Source organism: Loxodonta africana, chromosome 4 (assembly GCF_030014295.1).
Source record: "Loxodonta africana isolate mLoxAfr1 chromosome 4, mLoxAfr1.hap2, whole genome shotgun sequence".
Taxonomy (NCBI): Eukaryota; Metazoa; Chordata; class Mammalia; order Proboscidea; family Elephantidae; genus Loxodonta; species Loxodonta africana.
The window spans coordinates 183,677,727-183,699,637 of NC_087345.1; the positions used below are offsets into that span (position 1 = coordinate 183,677,727).

The 21,911-nt window shown below is 39.6% G+C and overlaps 1 long non-coding RNA gene across 1 annotated transcript in view; it reads right to left on the bottom strand.

Moving 5' to 3' along the window:
* The window catches only part of LOC135231282 (uncharacterized), a 48,785-nt gene extending 27,605 nt beyond the window's left edge, over positions 1 to 21,180 (bottom strand). The window contains exon 1 of the long non-coding RNA XR_010321974.1: positions 21,056 to 21,180. This is a non-coding gene — a long non-coding RNA (uncharacterized LOC135231282). The remainder of the gene's footprint in view (positions 1 to 21,055) is intronic.
* Between the last annotated feature and the right edge of the window lie 731 nt (positions 21,181 to 21,911).

Consider the following 21,911-nt stretch of genomic DNA (forward strand, 5'->3'; position numbering starts at 1 on the left):
AGAATGAGCTATAAAAAAAAAAATAATAGACACTAATCTAGAGAAATAGGTCTCAAGGACTTGTGAAGTACAAAATACTGAAGAGGGCCTCAGAAGAGAAATGATATACTAGGGTAACCATGGAAGAGCTCCTAAAGGAGGTGGCCTTCCCCCCGGCCTTGACAGATTGGAGCACATGCTGTTTAGCACGAAGCAGAAATAGCATTCCAAGACTTAGCAAACTGAGTAAAAGCATGGGGGCGAGAGAAGTTGGGCTATGTTTGAGTTTTACTGAGTGCAGGAGATAAGGTTGCAAACGTGAAGTAGGCCCAGGTTACAGAAGGTTTGGCACACCTCTTGCAAAGTTTTATTTTTATCAGTCTCATTTGGTAAGTCTCATCGATCAAAGAACCTCCCATAGTGACAAACACAAAATACTGAATAAATGCTTTTTAAAATAAAGTTAAACTTGTGGGGGAAGAGAATTAATGAATTAAATCATTAAATTAATGAATTGATACACAATTTGCTATTGTGTATCAATAGCAAATCAAATTGGAGATCTGAGGCGATCATCTCTATGATTTCAAGATAACTAACCAGATATTTAGGTAGTACTTTTAGGTCTAATTTATTGATGTTGAGTAGACTTAATTAATTAATTGCTTAAGTCCATTCTGCCTCCTTAAACAAACATTAAACACATACTATGCCATGAGTCGGAATCGACTTGATGGCAACAGGTTTTGGTTTATGCCATGTGGCACATCTTACCCTTTTGTTCAAAAACTGTAATTAGTTTGTCTTTGAAAGATCAGCTTGACCAAAATTGTAGCTTAATGTATCTTTATATACCCTATAGAAGTATTAATATCAATGTTATTTTCACATCCATAGAAATTATTTCAACAGCATTGATTACAATTGTTTGTAACTATACATTCCTTTAGTTAATTTTCCTTTGGTTTCTCCTATCTTTTACTTCATGCATAAGTTTTACCTTAAAAAAGAGCAGGATTGTTTGGGAAAATTGAATTTGGGGTAGAAGGGGGAGCTTCCACTATTGGAAGAATTTCTCCTGCCTGTCAGCTATGTATAAGACTGTAGAATAAAAAGTATTTTTCAATATACGGCTTTCATTATGTATTAAATGCCTCCAATACCCCTCACTCAGTACCATGATGCTGCATAGGCAGCTTGTCACCTGGTATATGCAAACATAGAATCAGTTGGACATTATTGCATAGTGATATCAAAGTGCCCAGCAGACAAAAAAAAAAAAAAAAAATGATATCCAATAAACCCTGTGGTTAGACAAGACGTTTTTGTTTGATGTGAAGGCATTAATATTTTGATCACAGAAGATGTTTTTCACTATTGCTCATAGATTGCTAGCAAAAGATAATTCTTCCCACGTGGACATGCTTCATATCACATATCCTCCAAATACTGATGAAATCTCTTCCGGCTGATGGCGATCAGGTGGTTTATCTGTGGATGGAGAGACATGCTTAAGTGATAATGAGCCTTATGTGCCTCTCTGGATATAAAAGAAGCCATTTCACATCTCAGGGTATTAGAATGAATATTGACCAGCATTGAAGACTCTGGAAATGACCACCACATATATCTGAACAATATTTTCTCCTAAATTTTTTTTTTTTTAATAAATGACTCCTTTTTTAAATCGTGGTAAATATATACATAAAACAAAACATTTGCCATGTCAGCATTTTTTGTATGTACACTTCAGTGACTTTATGTTTATCATGCTGTACAACCATCACTACCATCAGCTTCCGAATATAAATTACTCTTACTGGGCTGAGGGCTGGGGACCATAGTCTCAAGGAACATCTAGCTCAATAGGCATAACATAGTTTATAAAGAAAATATTCTGCATTCTACTTTGGTGAGTGGTGTCTGGGGTCTTAAAAGCCTGTGAGCAACTGTCTAAGATACTCCACTGGTCTCACCCTGTCTGGAGCAAGGAAGAATGAAGAAAACCAGAGACACAAGGGAAAGATTAGTCCAAAGGACTAACGAACCACAACTCCACCAGTCTGAGTCCAGTACAACTAGATAGTGCCTGGCTACCACCACTGACAGCTCTGACAGGGATAACAAAAGCTGGTCCTGGACAGAGCTGGAGAAAAATGCAGACCAAAATTCTAACTCACACACACACAAAAAAAAGGACCAGACTTACTGGCCTGACAGAGACTGGAGAAACCCCGAGAGTATGGCCCCCAGACACCCTTTTAGCTCAGTAATGAAGTCACTCCTGAGGTTTACTCTTCAGCCAAAGTTTAGGCAGGCCCATAAGGCAAACTGAGACTAAAGAGGCACACCAGCCCAGGGGCAAGGACGAGAAGGCAGAAGGGGACAGGAAAGCTGGTAACACGAAACCGAAAGTCTAGAAGGGGAGAATGTTGACATGTCATGAGTTTGGCAATCAATATGACAAAACAATATGTGTACTAATTGTTTATTGAGAAGCTAGTTTGTTGATCTAAGGTACAATTTAAAAAAGCAGAAAAAAAAGAAACAAATTTAAATTACTTTTTATTGTGGTAAACATACATGTAACAAAACATTGGCCATTTCAACAAACTTCACATGTACAATTCAGTGACAATAATGTTCATCACGTTTCCCCCGAACAATTTTAAATTCTGCCTTGAAGAAATGTTGTGTGGTGTGTGGGAATAACCTGTATGCCTATATTCAAAATGAATTATTGAATTTGAAAGTCTAATTCTTTGTCTATTGGGGGAATGCTAGCTTCCCATTTTACCCCCAATACTTCAGAACCATATAGTTCACCATCATTCTGCCCTCTATTTATTCTTGATGGGGCATGAGTAAAGGGGGGCATGGTGGAAACAGGGATGGATTACCCAATAATCAAGGTATGCACAGGGTTACTTGTGTTTATTTACTAATCTGTAGTACACAATTTCACACAGGTTTCACCACATCTTTGTAAGCTAGGGAATACCTTGCCTACTGGTTAACCCATCCCTGGTGGAAGGAAAGGAGGAAGGAGTTTTTACAGATTCTGTTATAGGTTGGGAAACCCTGGTGGCGTAGTGGTTAAGTGCTGCAGCTGCTAACCAAAAGGTCGGCAGTTTGAATCCACCAGGTGCTCCTTGGAAGCCCTGTGGGGCAATTTTACTCTGTCCTGTAGGGTCACTATGAGTCAGAATTGACTTGAAGGCAATGGGTTTATTATAGGTTGTTGGTCTCTTCCCTCTGTCAGGCAACTATGAGAGCTATTTGAAATTTAAGAAGATAAGACACAGCAAGTTGTTACATATTCTTGAGAATGCAAGACCTTTCCTTGAACAGGAGCATAAACATAGGTGGAGACCATTATTTAGTTTTTGAGTTTTCCTACTGACTTTTATGCCTATCATTTAGTTAGCTGAAGATGACAATCTGAAGCAGGAGTTTTGATAACACAATTACTTCATTCATAGATGTGCCAGTGAGATAGATTATGGGTGTAACTAGGGGGAGGGGGACGGGGTGAGTAGAGAGTGACCTCCTGAGCTGACGTCCCTTGACTGGGATTTTTCAGTTCTTACGTACAAATTCTTTACCCTTAATATAGAAAGGACCACAATTGCAAAACTGCTGTTGGGATTTTTCTCAAGAGGCTCTTGGCTTCAGGAAGGTAGCTGCTGTTATTTCTTCAATCACCTGTCCCCTGAAAAATAAATTTTTGTGTCCCCCCTTTTTTTCCTTTAGTAGAAAAAGGCAATCAATTCATTCTTGCTTACTGCTACTTCCAAGTTTCTTCAAGCTCTACCTTCCAGGCTCAGAGCTTTGCACAGAATTCTCACAAGAAGGAAAGAGAATGAAAAAGACTATTTCATCTATTTCATCTGCTTCCTCTTCATATCAACCCAACCCCTGTAACCCAGCGCCGTTGAGTCGATTCTGACTCATAGCAACCCTACAGGACAGGGTAGAACTGCCCCGTAGAGTTTCCAAGGAGCGCCTGGTGGAGCAGCAGTAAAATAACCCCAAGGAAAACGTCGATGGCGGGGGCCTCTTCTGATTACCCCTGCAAGGGAGCCTTGTTGCTCTCCTCCTACTCTGTACTTTCTGTAGATTCGTTTATATTTACAGGACTTACAAAGAGCCCTGGTGGTACAGTGGTTAAAGCACTTGGCCGCTAACCAAAAGGTTGGTGATTTGTAACTCGCCAGCCACTCTGCATGAAAAAGACGTGGCAGTCTGTTTCTGTACAGATTATATCTTTGAAAATCATATGGGCAGTTCTATCCTGTCCTATAGGGTCACTGTGAGTCTGACTAGACTATGCGGTAATGGGTTTTTACAGGACTTATTTCATGGTATCATAATTGTTAAAATATGTTTCCCCTGCCTAGGTTGTACAAACATGCCTGGCTGCTATCCAAAAGCTTGGAAGTTTGAGTCTACCCCAAGGCACCTAGGAAGAAAGGCTTGGAGACCTACTTCTAAAAAAATCAGCCGTTGAGAATGCCATAGAGCACAATTGTACTCTGACACACTTGGGGTCACCATGAATCAGAGTTGACTTAACTGGTTTTACCAGACAGAGCACTTCAAGCTTCAGGACTTTGTGTATTTACCTCTGTGTCTGTAGGCCCAGCACACTGCCTCTAGTTAGTTCTTAGAGGACACATGGTTCTTTTAAAAAAAAATGTGGGTAAGATGTAATTTTTACCCAGGTAATAAGCACAAGTGTACTTTGGATGAAATTGAAACAGTGCAAATTAAAGGAAAGAAAGGTCTTGTTAGATACAAAGTCAGAGAAAAGAGAGATGAAGGACCAAAAAATGAGCACACCAGGCAGGGCCAAGATGGCGGAATAGTCAGACACTTCCTGTCATCCCTCTCACAACAAAGACCTGAAAAGGTAAGTGAACCGACTAGATATGACAATCTAGGACTCCTGATCATCAAAGACAAAGCTGAAGAGTCAGACTGAGCAGCAGGGGGAAGGAGACACAATTCAAAAGCAGCAGAGAAGTGGCAGTCATGAGGTCACTGGTGCCCTGCTGGTGGGGTCAGCTGGAGCACATGGGCTGAGGTGGGCAGTAGCATTTGGGACTCATAACACCACATTGGGTGGGGCCTGGGGGCGGAACAAATGTCTGGAGTCAGAGGGAAGCGGCAAGGGACCTGTGAAAGTTAAGTGCAAGCATCTAACCTACCTTATGGCGGCAAAGTAACTCCTGCCCCGCAGAGTTTCACAGAGGAGAAATGATTCCTTCCCCTCACCCACCCCCACGTGTTCCACTCTGACACCAGGCCTGCAGTATTCAACAACTGCCAAGCCCCCTAAGCCAGGAATTCAGGGCAGGTTGGGAGGCTCTGCCCTTTCATCCAGGGATAAGGGATCCACAGATTTGTAGCACCCTTCACGCATAAGGGATCCACAGATTTGTAGCACCCTTCACGCCTGCCTAGCCCTGTGTGGGCTGATTCAACATTTAACATCTCCCTGCCCCTTAAGCAGGGGCCTCACCCACCCACACCAGGGTCCTGAGAGCTGGTGGTACCACCCACTCCATCTAGCCACCCACAACAGGGGTCTGAGAATAAGTGGTGCATCCCAGTTCTTCCTGCCAACAGCTCCAGGTGCCCAAGGACTGGCTGCAATACCCCCTCACTACATGCTTTAGGGGACAGGGACAGGCTGTCCACCCAGGTACCCAGGCACAGCTGTCAACCCCTGGCCTTGCTCCACATATAACCCCCTACTGCAGCCAGGCACCTGTTCTGGCTCAGAACACCCTCACATTGTCCTGCCTGCCTAGTACTGTAGGTGAGAGTCTGAAGCATACACTTAGTGACTGACTGACAACTCGGACAGCTGTGACAGACCTGCACGAGAAAACTGAACAGACTCCTGGGCTAATGCCACCTAGTAGCTGCTCTGGTTACCTGGAGACAGGATGTGAGATCTTCAAAGATGCCAATAACCAAAGTAGCTCACACCCCCAGCCTACTTGGGTATATCAAAACAAAATAAAATAAAACAAAAAGCTAGGACACAGTAAACAAACATAAAATAAATAAATATAATAAGTTATTGATGCCTCAGGCAAAACAGTCAATATCAAATCGCGTAAAGAAGCAGGTCAGGTGGCTCCAGCAAGAAACCAAAATAAAGAACAAGAAAACCTTTCAGAGGAAGATAAGGTAATAGAACTACCTGGGGTAGAATTCAAAAGACTAATATACAGAGCGCTCCAGAAGGAGATCAGGCAAAACTCAGACCAAGCCAAGGAACACACAGACAAAGCGACAGAGGAATTCAGGAAAACAATACAAAACAAAACAAAAACGATGAAATTAACAGGCTAATAGAACCCACACAGAGACAACAGCAGCTAGAAATTCAACAGATTAAAAATAAAATTTCAGAATTAAACAACTCAGTAGGTGATACGAGCAGAATTGAAGCAATGGAAGTTAAAATCAGTGAGACTGAAGATAAAGCAGTTGGCGCCAACATATTTGAGGGCACCTTGGTTGCTTCCACCTTTTTGCTATTGTAAACAGTGATGCAATGAACATGGGTGTGCATGTATCTGTTCACGTGAGGGCTCTTATTTGTATGGGATATATTCCAAGGAGTGGGATTGCTGGATTGTATGGTAGCTCTATTTCTAGCTTTTTAAGGAAGCACCAAATCGATTTCCAAAGTGGTTGTACCATTTTACATTCCCACCAGAAGGGTGTAAGTGTTCCAGTTTCTCCACAACCTCTCCAACGTTTATTATTTTGTGTTTTTTGGATGAATGCTAGCCTGTTGTGGTGAGATGGTATCTCCTTGTAGTTTTGATTTGCATTTCTCTGATGACTAATGATTGTGAGCATTTCCTAATGTATCTGTTAGCCCCCTGGATGTCTTTGATGAAGTACCTGTTCATACCCTTTGCCCATTTTTTAACTGAGTTATTTGTCTTTTTGTTGTTGAGGTTTTGCATTATCTTGTAGATTTTAGAGATTATATGCTGATCAGATTTGTCATAGCCAAATTTTTTTTCACAGTCTAGGTTGTCTTTTTACTCTTTTGGCAAAGTCTTTTGGTGAGCATAATAAGTGTTTGATTTTTAGAAGCTCCCAATTACCTAGTTTCTCTTCTGGTGTTTGTGCATTATTAGTAATGTGTTGTATACTCTCTATGCCATGTATTAGGGCACCTGGTGTAGTTCTTATTTTTTCTTCCATGATCTTTATCATTTTATATTTATATTTTGAGTTAGTTTTTGTGCATGGTATGAGGTAAGGGTCTTGTTTCATTTTTTTGCAGATGAATATCCAGTTATGCCAGCACCATTTTTTAAAGAGACTGTATTTTCCCCAAATAACTGACTTTGGGACTTTGTCAAATATCCGCTAATCATAGGTGGATGACTTTATGTCTGGATTCTCAGTTTTGTTCCATTGGTCTATATATCTGTTGTACAAGTACCAGGCTATTTTGACTACTGTGGTGACATAATAGGTTCTAAAATCAAGTAGAGCAAGGCCTCCCACTTTATTCTCCTTTTTTAGTAATGCTTTATTTATCCCTTCTAAATGAAGTTGGTGATTTGTTTCTCCATCTCATTAAAAAATATCATTGGAATTTGCTTCAGAATTGTGTTGTATCTACATATTGCTTTTAGTAGAACAGTTTTACAACGTTGAGTTCCTATCCATGAGCAAGGTATGTTTTTCTACTTATGTAGGTCTCTTTTGGTTTCTTGCATTACTGTGTTGTAGTTTTCTTTGTATAGGTCTTTTATGTCCCTGGTTAGATTTATTTCTAAGTATTTTATCTTCTTGGGGGCTATTATAAATGGTACTGATTTGGTGATTTCCTCTACAATGTTCTCTTTGTTGGTGTAGTGGAATCCAAATGATTTTTGTATGTTTATCTTGTACCCTGATACTTTGCTGGTGTCTTCTATTAGTCCCTATAGTTTTCTTGTTGATTCTTTAAGGTTTTCTGTGTATAAGGTCACGTCATCTGAAAATAGGGATACTTTTACTTCTTACTTACCAGTTCGTATGCACTTTATTCCTTTTTCTAGCCTGATTGTCCTGGCTAGGACTTTTAGCACAATATTGAGTAAGAGTGGTGATAAAGGGCATCCTTGTCTGGTTGCCATTCTCAAGGGGAATGCTTTCTGACTCTCTCCATTTAGGATGATGTTGGTTGTTGGCTTTGTATAAATATCTTTTATTATGTCCAGGAATTTCCCTTCTGTTCCTGTTTTGCTGAGAGTTTTTATCATGAATGGGTGCTGGACTTTGTCAAATGCCTTTTCTGCATCAATTGATAAGATCATGTGGTTCTTGTCTTTGTTTTATTTATGTGTTGGATTACATTGATTGATTTTCTGATGTTAAACGTTCCCTGCATACCTGGTATGAATCCCACTTGGTCATGGTGAATTTTGTTTTTTTTTTTTTTTTTTTTGGTGTGTTTTTGAATTCTGTTGGCTAGAATTTTGTTGAGGATTTTAGCATCTAGGTTCATGGGGGGATATTGGTCAGTGATTTTCTTTTTTTGTGGTATCTTTACCTGGTTTTGGTATCAGGGTTATGCTGGCTTCATACAATGAGTCTGGAAGTATTCCATCCTTTTCTAAGCTCTGAAATACCTTTAGGAGTAATGGTGCTAACTCTTCTCTGAACGTTTGGTAGAATTCTCCAGTGAAGGTATTACGGCCAAGGCTTTTTTTGTTGTTGTTGCTGTCGGAAGTTTTTAAATTACCTTTTGAATCTCTCCTTCTGTTATAGGTTTATTTTACCTCTGTTTGTGTTAGTTTAGGTAGGTAGTATGTTTCCAGAAATTTGTCCATTTCCTGTGGGCTTTCAAATCTATTCGAGTTCAATTTTTCATGGTATTCTGTTATGATTCTTTTAATTTCAGTTGGGTTTGTTGTGATATTGCCTATCTTATTTCTTATTTGGGTAATTTGCTTCCTCTCCTGTTTTTCTTTTGTCAGTTTGGCCAATGGTTTATCAATTTTATTGATCTTTTCAAAGAACCAGCTTTTGGTCTTGTTAACTTTCAATTGTTTTTCTGTTCTCTATTTCATTTAATTCCACTCTAATTTTTATTATTTTCTTTCTTCTGGCCCCTGAGGGCTTCTTTTGCTGCTCTCTTTCTATTTTTTCAAGTTGTAGGGATAATTCTTTGATTTTGGCCCTTTCTTCTTTTTGGACGTGTGCATCTATTGGTATAAATTAACCTCTGAGCACTGCTTTTGCTGTGTCCCAAAGGTTCTGATACAAAGTGTTTTCATTCTCATTTGATTCTATGAATTTTTTTATTCCATCCTTAATGTCTTCTGGAAATCAGTAGTTTTTGAGCAAGGTGTTGTTCAGTTTCCGTACGTTTGATTTTTTTTTCCCTTGCTTTTTCTATTATTGATTATTTTTACAGCTTTATGGTCAGAAAAGATGCTTTGTAATATTTTGTTGTTTTGGAATCTGGTAAGGCTTCCTTTATGACTTGATATGTGCTCTATTCTAGAGAATATTCCATGTGCATCGGAAAAGAAAGTATACTTGGCTGCCATTGGGTGAAGTGCTCTGTATATGTCTATGAAGTCAAGTTGGCTGATTGTGGCATTTAGATCTTCCGTGTCTTTATTGAGCTTCTTTCTGGATGTTCTGTCCTTCCCTGAAAGTGGTGTGCTGAAGCCCCCTACTATTATTGCGGGGCTGCTATCTGTGTTTTCAATGCTGTTAGTGTTTATTTTATGTATTTTGGAGCCCTGTTGTCAGGTGTGTAAATATTTATTATGGGTATGCCCTCCTGGTGTACTGACCCTTTAGTCATTATATAATGTCCTTCCTTATCCTTTGTGGTGGATTTTGCTTTAAAGTCAATTTTATCAGAAATTAATATTGCCACTTCTGCTGTTTTTTGTTGTTTGCTTGATGTATTTTTTCCATCTTTTGAGTTTTAGCCCAGGAGTCTGTTTACTTTTTCTTGCATGGATTCAGCTCAGGTGTCCAGGTAGTCAGTCACTGAGTGTGTGGTGGAGGTTATCACCTATAGCTTTAGATGAGCTGGGGTGATTGGTGTAGGTACAGCATCTGGCTGCAGTAAGGGGTCACGCACTGACCAAGGCAGAGGACTGACAACCACCCCTGAGTGTCTGTGAGGAAAGCATGTCTCTGTTCCCTAGAGTGTGTAGGTGGGTGGGTTTTTTCAGCTGGACTGTGGGCATCCAGTGCTGTTGGCTGTAAGGACTGGGAGGCACCACTTACCCTTGGACCCCTGCAGAAGGTAGCTAGGTGGCATGGCTGAAACCACAATTCCTCAGGTCACTGATATGGTTAGGTGAAGACCTTACTTTATAGGCAGAGCAGTATCAAATCTCACAAACATGCCTACCCACCATATAGCTGAAACTGTTGAAGTTAGACTTCAGGTATATACCCTGTTGTACTGTGCTAATGAAGGCCTGTGCTGTTGAAATCGGCCCATGAAAGGGAGAAAGGTTTTCAAAGTCTGTGGACCGCTTATGCTTGTGCCTATGCAAAGGAGCTCTTTTTGCTCTGATTTCCCAGCTTAGGGGTGATGGCAGATTATTTTCCCCCGTTAGTTAATTTGTTCCTTCTCCAAGGCTAGGAGGATGGCTCAGGATGCATGACAGGTGTTACTTCCAGCCCAGGGAAAGTGACTATCACTGAAGCCAGCTTGGGATCCAGTGCAGAGAAGGAGGGGTCAATTAAGTGGGAGAGTGTTTTTTTCCAAACAGGTGCTTTTGTTCTGCCTGGTAGATTACACGCAAGTACTTACGCTGAGAGCACTGCTCTTCACTGACTCTGAAGGCATGAGTGAACTCTCCAACGCTCAGTCTCTCCTGATGTGGAAAATGTGTGCTGAATGCCACTACTTGTCTCACTGCACTTGTGCCGTGCCAGTGGATCCAGCCTGCAGGGTGCCTTTTCTCACTGGGACAGGTCCAGAAACTTCTTGCTGTTTCTGAACTGTCTCTCCCTCCCCCTGCCACTCAGTCTGATTCCTCAACTTTGCCTTTGATATTCAGGGGTCCTAGATTGTCATATATAATTGATTAGCCTGTTTTTTCTGGTCTTTGTAGTAAGAAGGACCACTGGAAGAGTCTGATTACTCCACCATCTTGGCCCTGACCCTCTTCATGGTATATTTAATATTCTTCACCAACACCATAATTCAAAGACGTCATTTCCTCTTCAGTCTCCCTTATTCATCTCCTAGCTCTCACATGTGTATGAGGTGAATGAAAACACCACAGTTTGGGTCAGGCTGATATCTTTTCTTTTCAACACTTTAAAGAGGTCTTTTGCAGTAGATTTGCCCAATGCAATGCATCTTTTTATTTCTTGACTGCTGCTTCCATTGATCTTGATTGTGGATACAAGTACAATGTAATCCTTGATAACTTCAGCCTTTTCTCCATTTATCATGATGTTGCTTATTGGTTTAGTTGTGAGAATTTTTTGTTTTCTTTATGTTGAGGTGTAATCCACATTAAAAGCTGTGCTCTTGGATCTTCCTCAGTAAGTACTTCAAGTCCTCTTCACTTTCAGTAAGCAAGGTTGTGTCATACGCATAACATAGGTTGTTAATGAGACTTCCTTCAATCCTGATGCCCCGTTCTTCATATAGTCCAGATTCTTGGTTTATTTGTTCAGCATACACATTGAATAGGTATGGTGAAAGGATACAACCCTGCCACACACGTTTCCTGACTTTAACCCACACAGCATCCCCTTGCTGTGCTTGAACAACTGCCTCTTGGTCTATGTACAGATTCCTCATGAGCACAATTAAGTGTTCTGGAATTCCCATTCTTTGTATACAGGGTAGATCCTTAAAGAAAGTCTCCAAGACATATAATCCAACTTGCCAAAACCAAAGACAAAGAATCTTGAGAGCAGCTGGGGATAAACAAAAATCACCTAAAAAGGAGAACAAATAAGACTAAGCTCTGACTACTCAGCAGAAACCATGAAGGCTAGAAAGCAATGGGATAAAGTACGTAAAGCTTTGGTGGAAAAAAACGAATTGCCAGCCAAGAATTCTACATCCAGCAGAAACTTCTTCTCAAATATGATGGCAAAATTAGGTAATTTCCAGATATACAGAAGTTAAGCGAATTTGTAAAAATCAAACCAAAATTACAACAAATGTTAAATGTAGTCCTCTAGTTAGAGAATCAACGATATCAGTCAACAATTGAAGACTAAAACACAAGAGAGATCAACCAGTTATCAAGCCAGATAGGGAAGTTTCAAAAACAAGTCATAGCTACAAGACTGAAAATAGAGAACTGGAGAAGTCAATACGTAAATGATGACAAAGTCAAAACAAAAAAATAATGTAGTCATAGAACTTCCATATGGAGAGGAAGTTAAAGTGATATCAGTAAATAAAACATTGGTTTAAACTTATAAAAATAAAGGTAAATTTTAAGGTAACCACAAAGGAAGCTAACAAGCCTATTGATCAAGATGAAAAAGAAGACTAACATAAAGACTCAGCAAATACAAAATCAGTAATAATGAAAAAGATGAAAAGAAAATACATAAATAAAAATGACTCAGCACAGAAAATTAAGGAAGAAACTGTCAACACCACAAAAAAATACTTCAAAATGACAGCTGTAAAGTCATACCCATCGATAATTACACTGAATGTAAATGGATTAAATGCACCAATAAAGAGAAAGAGACTGGCATAATGGGTAAAAAACACAATCTGTCTCTATGCTGCCTACAAGAGACACACCTTAGACTCAAAGGCACAAACAAACTAAAATTCAAAGAATGGGAAACAATACATCAAGCAAACAACAACTAAAAAAGAGCAGAAGTGGCAATATTAACCTCTGACAAAACAGACTTAAAGCAAAATCCACCACAAAGGATAAGGAAGGTAGCTATATCATGATTAAAGGGTCAATGCACCAGAGAACATAACCATAATAAATATATATGCACTCAATGACAGGAGTTATAAAACACATTAAAAAAAAAAAAAACCTAACAGCATTGAAAATAGAAACAAACAGATCCACAATAATAGTACGAGACTTCAACATACCACTTTCAGTGAAGGACAGAACACCTAGAAACTCAATAAAGATACAGCAGATTAAAATGCCACAACCAATCAACCTGACCTCATAGATATAGAGCGCTCCACCCAACAGTAGCAAAATATACATTCCTTTCCAACGCACATGGAACATTCTCCAGAATAGACCACATTTTAGGCCACAAAGCAAGCCTTAACAGAATACAAAACATCAAAATATTACAAAGCATCTTTTCTTGTCATAAGGACATAAAAGTAGAAATCAATAACAGAAACAGCAAGGAAAAAAATCAAATACATGAAAACTGAACAACACCTTGCTTAAAGACCACCTGGTTATAGAAGAAATCAAGGACTGAGTAAAGAAATTGATAAAATGAAATGAGAATGAAAACACATCTTACTAGAACCTTTGAGACACAGCAAAAGCAGTATTTAGAGGTCAGTTCCACACATCTGAATGCATACACCCAAAGAAGAAGAAAGAGCCAAAATCAAAACATTAACCTTACAACTGGAACAAATAGAAAGACACCAGCAAAAGAAGCTCTCAGTCACCAGAAGAAAGGAAGTAATAGAATAGAGCAGAAATAAGTGAAATAGAGAATAGAAAACAATTAAGTCAACAAGACCAAAAGTTTGTTCTTTGAAAAGATCAACAAAACTACTGGCCAAACTGACAAAAGAAAAACAGGATAGGACACAAATAACCCAAATAAGAAATGAGATGGGCGATACCACAACAGACCCAGCTGAAAAAAAAAAAAGATCATAACAGAATGCTATGAAAAACTGTACTCCGACAAATTTGAAGACCTAGAGGAAATAGGCAAATTTCTAGAAACATACCACCTACCTAACCTAACACAAACTGAGGTAGAACAACTAAATAAACCCATAACAAAAGAAGAGATTGAAGAGGTGATAAAAAAAACTTCCAACAACAAAAAAAAGCCCTGGTGCAGACAGCTTCATTAGAGAATTGTACCAAACTTTCAGAGAAGAGTTAACACCACTACCACTAAAGGTATTTCAGAGCATAGAAAAAGAAGGAATACTCCCAAACTCATTCTATGAAGCCTGCATATCCCTGATACCAAAACCAGCTAAGTAAAAGCCAGGTAAAGACAGCACGAAAAAAGAAAATTACAGACCAATATCCCTCGTGAACATAGACACAAAAATCCTCAACAAAACTCTACCCAATAGAATTCAGCAGCATATCAAATATATAATTCATTACGACCAAGTGGGATTCATGACAGGTATAAATTATATATATATATATTTTTTTATGCAGGGATGGTTCAACATTAGAAAAACAATTAATGTAACCCATCATATAAATAAAAGACAAGAATCACATGATTCTATCAACTGATCCAGAAAAGGCATTTGAAAAGGCTCAACACCCATTCATGATAAAACTCTCAGCAAAATAGGAATAGAAGGAAAATTCCTCAACATAATAAAGAGCATTTATACAAAGCCAATGGCCAACATCATCCTAAATGGAGAGACCCTGAAAGCATTCTTCTTGAGATTGGGAACCAGGCAAGGATGCCCTTTATCACCACTCTTAGTCAACATTGTGTTGGAGGTCCTAGCCAGAGCAATTAAGCTAGATAAAGAAATAAAGGGCATCCAGATTGGTAAAGAAGAAGTAAAAGTATCTCTATTTGCAGGTGACATGATCTTATATACAGAAGACCCTAAGGAATCCTCAAGAAAACTACTGAAAGTGATAGAAGAGTTCAGCAGAGTATTAGGATACAAGATAAACATACAGAAATCAGTTGGATTCCTCTACACCAACAAAAAGAACATTGAAGAGGAAATCGCCTAATCAATACCATTTACAGTAGCCCCCCAAAAGATAAAACACTTAGGAATAAATCTTACCAGAGATGTAAAAGACTTATACAAAGAAAACTACAGTATACTTCTGCAAGAAACCAAAAGAGACCTACATAAGTGGAAAAACATACCTTGCTCATGGATAGGAAGACTTAACGTTATAAAAATGTCTATTCTACCAAAAGAGATCTACAGATTTAATGCAATTCCAATCCAAATTCCAATGACTTTTTTTAAAGAGATGGAGAAACAAATCACCAACTTCATATGGAAGGGAAAGAGGACCCGGATAAGTGGAGCATTACTGAAGAAGAATAAATACTACTTCACTTTAGAACCTATTATACTGCCATGGTAGTCAAAACAGCCTGATGCTTGTACAACAGACGCATAGACCAATGGAACAGAATAAAGAACTCAGATATAAATCCATTCACGTATGAGCACCTGATATTTGACAAATGCCCAAAGTCTGTTCAATGAGAAAAAGACAGCCTTTTTAACAACTGGTGCTGGCATAACTGGATATCCATCTGTTAAAAAAAAATGAAATGGGACCCATACCTCATGCCATACACAAAAACTAACTTAAAATGGATCAAAGACCTAATCTAAAATGATAAAGATCATGGAAAAAAAAATAGGGACAATGCTAAAAAAATATGGCATAGAGAGTATACAAAACATTACTAACAGTGCAGAAACAACAGAAGAGAAACTAGATAACTGGGAGCTCCTAAAAAATCAAACACTTATGCTCATCAAAAGACTTCACCAAAAGAGAAAAAAGAGAACCTACAGATTGGGAAAAAAAAATTTGCCTATGACATATCAGATAAGGGTCTAATCTGTAAAATCTACACGATACTGCAATACCTTAACAACAAAAACACAATTAGTCCAAATAAAATGGACAAAATATATGAACAGACACTTCACCGAAGAAGACATTTAGGCAGCTAACAAACGCATGAGAAAATGTTCATCATCATTAGCCATTAGAGAAATGCAAATCAAAACTATAGTGCAATACCATCTCACCTCAATAAGGCTGGCAGTAATCCACAAAACACAAAATAACAAATATTGGAGAGGTTGCTGGGAGATTGAAACTCTTATGCACAGCTGGTGGGAATGTAAAATGGTACACCTACTTTGAAAAACAATTTGCTGCTTTCTTAAAAAGCTAGTAATAGAAATAACGTATGATTCGGCAATCCCGCTAGTAGAAATATGCTCTAGAGAAAAAAAAGCCATCAAGTGAATAGACATATGCACTCTCATGGTCACTGTAGCACTATTCACAATAGCAAAAAGGTGGAAACAACTCAGGTGCCCAACAACAGACAAGTGGATAAGCAAATTGTGGTACATACACACAGTGGAATTCTATGCAGTGATGAAGAGCAATGATGAACCTATGAACCATCTCATGAGATAGATGAATTTGGAAGGCATTATGCTGAGCGAAATTGGTCACCCAAGGACAAATTTTATGAGACCATGATTATAAGAACTCAACTAAAGTTTTAAACAGAGAAAAACTCAGTCTCTGATGGTTATAGAGTGGGGAGGGAGGTCGAGAGGAAATCACTAGCTAGATAGTAGATGAGGAACAACTTTGGTGAAGGAAGGACAACACACAATACAGGGAAAGTCAACACAACTGGACCAAAGCAAAAGCTAAGAAATTTCTTGGACACATCCAAACACATTGAGGGACAGAGTATCTGGGGCTGGGGCCTGAGGACTGTACCTTCCGGGGACATCTAGGCCAACTGGCATAAAAAGGTTATCAAGAAAATGTTCTATATTCCACTTTGGTGAGTAGCATCTGGTGTCTTAAAAGCTTTTGAGCATCCATCTAAGATACATCAATTGACCCCATCTCACTTGGAGCACAGGAGAATGAAGAAAACCAGACAAAAGAAAAATATTAGCCCGAAGGGCTAAAGGACCACATGAAACAGAGACTCCATCAGCCTGAGACCAGAAGAACTAGATGGTGCCCGGCTACCACCAATGATCGCCCTGACGGGGAACAAAACAGAGTGTCCTGGACAGAGCAGGAGAAAAATATAGAACAAAACTCAAATTCATGTGAAAAAACCAGACTTAATTGTCTGACAGAGACAAGAGGAACCCCCGAACGTATGGCTCCCGGGCACACTGTTAACCCAGAACTGAAACCATTCCCAAAGGCCATTCTTCAAACAAAGATTAGACAAGACTATAAAACAAAAATAACATACATGAGGAATGTGCTTCTTAGTTTAATCAGATATATGAAACCGAATTGGCAGCTCCTGTCCAAAAGCAGGATGAAAAGGCAAGAAGGGATGGGAACTGATTGAATAGACACAGGAAACCTGGGTGGAAAGGGGGAGCGTGCTATAACACGCTGTAAGGATTGCAGCTGATGTCACAAAACAATATGTTTATAAATTTTTATATGAGAAATTAACTTGAGCTGTAAACTTTCACCTAAAGCACAATAGCAACAACAATATTAAAAAACAAACACACAAAATATGAGCACAAGCCAGATAAGCTAGTAACACAGTGCCTTTGTGGGGGAAGAAAACCAGTTAACGGCAGGACACATGAGAAGATCTCCAGCCCTGAATAGACCAGGATGGGGTCGGATCATTCTTTACAGACCACCTCCATCATGAGAGTAGTGTTGTGCTTAGTTCTGTTCACCATATTTGAAAAATGATGTACAGGAACTCTAATTTTTTCCAGAGAAAGTGGCAAAAATAATTAAAGGCATGGCCAACAGGCCCTGGGAGAAAGGGCCAACATGGTGAAGGCTGTGTAGCTGGAGAATAAAAACAGCCTGCCCTTAAGCATATGAAAGATTGTTTTGGTCATCTATTTTCCCCATGGGTAGTTCATATCCACCAGCCACTCCTTGGAAACCTGATGGACAGTTATACTCTGTCCTATAGGGTCACTATGAGTTGGAAATGACTTGATGGCAACAAGCTTTTTATTTTTTTAATGGAGAATGCAGCAGGAGGCTCTTGTTAACAGGCTGTGAAGATTGGTGGATACCAAGATTGGCAGGCAAGATGGCAGGTAAGATGCTAGCTCAAGTCCCAAGAAATGGAGGGCAGATGAACAGGAGCCAGCAGTAGGATCTAGAAATAGCAAAAGCCCCTGAGTCTTGCCAGAACATCCTCTTACATTTGGACACAGGCCACAAGCCCAAGGAAACTCCCTTTCAGCTTATTGGCTACTCACAGCAGATCCCATAATGGTGGTAATCACATATCGAATCTCGACAAGGAAGTGATCACAACATTATACTGTTGCCAAAACATTGAGAATCATGGCCCAGCCAAATAGACACATATTTTGGGGGTACACGATTCAATCCATAACATTCCACCATTAGCCCTACACATGTAAAACACAGCAACCCCATCATATTATAGGAAAAGTCTCAATTCAACTACGAGTCTAAACTTCAAAAATTCTTCTGCATCTGTGAAATCTAGAATACAAGTTATGTGCTTCCAAAGTACAATTGTGGGACAGGCAGGCACAAGCTAGACATTTCCATTAAAAATGGGAGAAATTGGAGGGAAAGAAAGGATAACAGGCACTAAGCAAGTCAGCAGAACACATTACATTAACCCTCACAGCTTTGAAAATAATCCTCTGTTCTCTGAGAGACCATTTGACAATGGCCCTGCCCTCGAGACTATGAGTGGAGGCCACTGAACCCTAGGCTTCAACTCTGCTTTCCAGGCCCACTGAATTGGCAACTCTGCTCCCTTAAATCTGGGTGGCTCCATTCTCCCAAAGACATGGAAACTGAGTAACAACTTTGCCTTGGTACTATAACAGAAATACCACAAGTGGATGATGTCAACAAGCAGAAATTTATTCTCTCACAATCTAGGAGGCTAGAAGTGCAAATTCAGTTCATCAGCTCCAGGGGAAGGCTTTGTCTCTGCCAGCTCTGGAGGAAGGTCTTTTTCATCTATCTTCCCCTGGTCGAGGAGATTCTCAGCATGAGGACACCGGGTCCAAAGGATGTACTATTCTCCCAGTGCTTCTTCCTTGGTGGTGTTGAGGTCCCTGTGCCTCTCTGCTCACTTCTCTATTTTATATCTCAAAAGAGATTGGCTTAAGACACTATCTAATCTTGTAGATCTCATCAACATAACTGCCACTAATCCATCTTACTAACATGACAGTGATAGGATTTACAACACATAGGAAAATCACATCAGATGAAAAAATGGTGGACAATCACCCAATACTGGGAATCATGGCCTAGCCAAGTTGATACACATGTTTTTGAGGGACAAAATTCAGTCCATAACAACCTTACTTAAAAACAACTAAATAATAGAAACAATTAAAGAGGGAATAAAAAAATTCTTAGAATCAAATGAGAATGAAAACACACCATACTAAACCTTTGTGACACAGCAAAGGCAGTGCTCAGAGGTCAATTTATAGCAATAAACACACTCATCAAAGAAGAACAGGCCAAAATCAAAACATTAGCCCTGCAACTAGAACAAAGAGAAACGCAAAAGAATTCCACAGGCACCAGAAGAAAGGAAAAAATAAAGATTACCGAAAACAAGCAACCCATTGCCAACAAGTTGATGCTGACTCAAAGATTAGAGCAGAAATAAATGAAAAAGAGAACAGAAAAACAACAGAATCAACAAGACCAAAAGTTGCTTCTTTGAAAAAATCAACAGAACGACAAACCGTTGGCCAAACTGACCAAAGAAAAATAGGAGTGGAAGCAAATAACCCAAATAAGAAATGAGATGGAGGACATTACAACAGACCCAACTGAAATAAAAAGGATCAAACAGAATACTATGAAAACTTGTACTCTAACAAATTTGAGATTATAGAAGAAACAGACAAATCTCTAGAAACACAGTATCTACCTAAAGTATCACAAACTGAGATAAAAAATCTGAACAGACCTAAAACAAGAGAAGAGTCTGAAGAGGTAGTAAACAAAAATCTGAACAAAAAAATTCCTGGCCCAGATGACCTCACTGTGAAATTCTACCAAACATTTAGAGAGCTCATACCAGTACTACTCAAACTATCTCAGAGGATGGAAAAGGAAGGAATATTCCCACATTCATTCTATGAATCTGGCACCCTGAAACCAAAGCAAGGTGAATACACCCCCAAAAAAGAAAATTACAGACCAATATCTCTCATGGATGTAGATGTAAAAATTCTCAGCAAAATTCTACCTAATAGAATTCAGCCTCATATATATATAAGTAAAGAATAATACAACATGAACATGTGGAATTCATGGCATGTATGCAAGGATGGTACAACATAAGAAAATCAATCAGTGAGTCATGGATTGAATTGTGTCAACTTGGCTAGGTCATGATTCCCAGTATTGTGTAATTGTCTACCATTTTGTCATCTGATGTGATTTTTCTATGTGTTGTAAATCCTACCTCTACGATGTTAATGAGGTAGGATAGAAGGCAGTTATATTAATGAGGCAGGACTCAATCTACAAGATTGGATTTTGTCTTAAGCCAATCTCTTTTGAGATATAAAAGAGAGAAGTGAACAGGGAGACTGGGGACCTTATACCACCAAGAAAGCTGTGCCAGGAGAAAAGCGTGTCCTTTGGACCTGAGGTTCCTGTGCAGAAAAAAAAACCTTCCCCTGGAACTGACACCCTGAATTCAGACTTTTAGTCTACCAGACTTGAGACAATAAACTTCCATTTGTTAAAGCCAGCCACTTGTGGTATTTTTGTTAGAGTGGCACTGGATAACTAAGACAGAATTTGGTACCTGAAGTAGGGTGCTGCTCTAACAGATACCTAAAATGTGGAAGTGGTTGTCTTGAAGAAACTGTTGGTGGAATTATGAACATCAAAGACAATTCTGCTGAGGACACAGAAGGAAGTGAGGAGAGCTGTTAAACTAGAGATGGTGCAGATAGTGAGAAGCAGCAGCAGAGGACCAGCTGCAGCAGAACCAGGAGACCAGTGCAACATGTTGCTGCAGCCGACCCACAGACCGAGAGAGCTGAGTGCCTTTGCACAGAAGGCTCCTGGTAGAGTGAGGTGTCTCTGGGCACTTATTGGTGGAGTAAACTTACCTACTCATTGAGCAAGAAAGCTGAGTGCCTTCTGGCCAATGTTTCCTGGTGGAGTGGGATGCCTCCAGACACTTATCTCTGGAGCTGCAGGGCTTTGGAACACTTGCCCTAGCAGGGTAGATGCGGGCGTGAGGCCTGAGGGCCAAGAGGCCAAGGAACCAGGAAGCAGAAGCTGAAGAGAAAAGGAACACAGGGAGCAGAGCTGCGTCATTCTCAAAGGGTGTGGCCATGACCTCTGGGGTCTCAAAGAGTGGAGCCATGGCCTCTGGTGTTTCTAAGGGTGGAGTTATCACTTAGCTGGACTAGGAGAGAATGGTGTGCTTAAAGTTGAGGGAACAGAGTTGCTGTTTCAGTGGGCCTGGAAGATGGCGCTGGAGCTCGGGGCCAAGGGGCCTCCACTTAGAATCCAGACAGCGTAGCCAAGACCTAGAGTCTGGAAGGCAGGGCCATTGTTTAAATAGTCTCTGAGAACAAAGGATTATTTTCAAAGCCTTAAGAGCTAATGTAATGTGTTCTGCTGCCTTGCTTGGTGCCTGTCATGCCTTCTTTCCCTCCAATTTCTCCCATTCGTAGTGGAAATGTCTAGCTTGTGCCTGCCTGTTCCACCATTGCACTTTGAATCTAGAACTCGTATTCTAGATTTTGGAGATAAAGAGAAATTTTTGAATATTGGGCTTGGAGTTGATTTAAGACTTTTGCTATGATATGCTGGGGTAAATATGTTTTATGTGTGGCAATGACATGAATTTTGGGGGATCAAAGGGTAGAATGTCATGGATTGAAATGTTTCCCTTGAAAATATATGTCATCTTTGTTAGGCCATGGTTCTCAGTATTGTGTGGTTGTCCTCCATTTT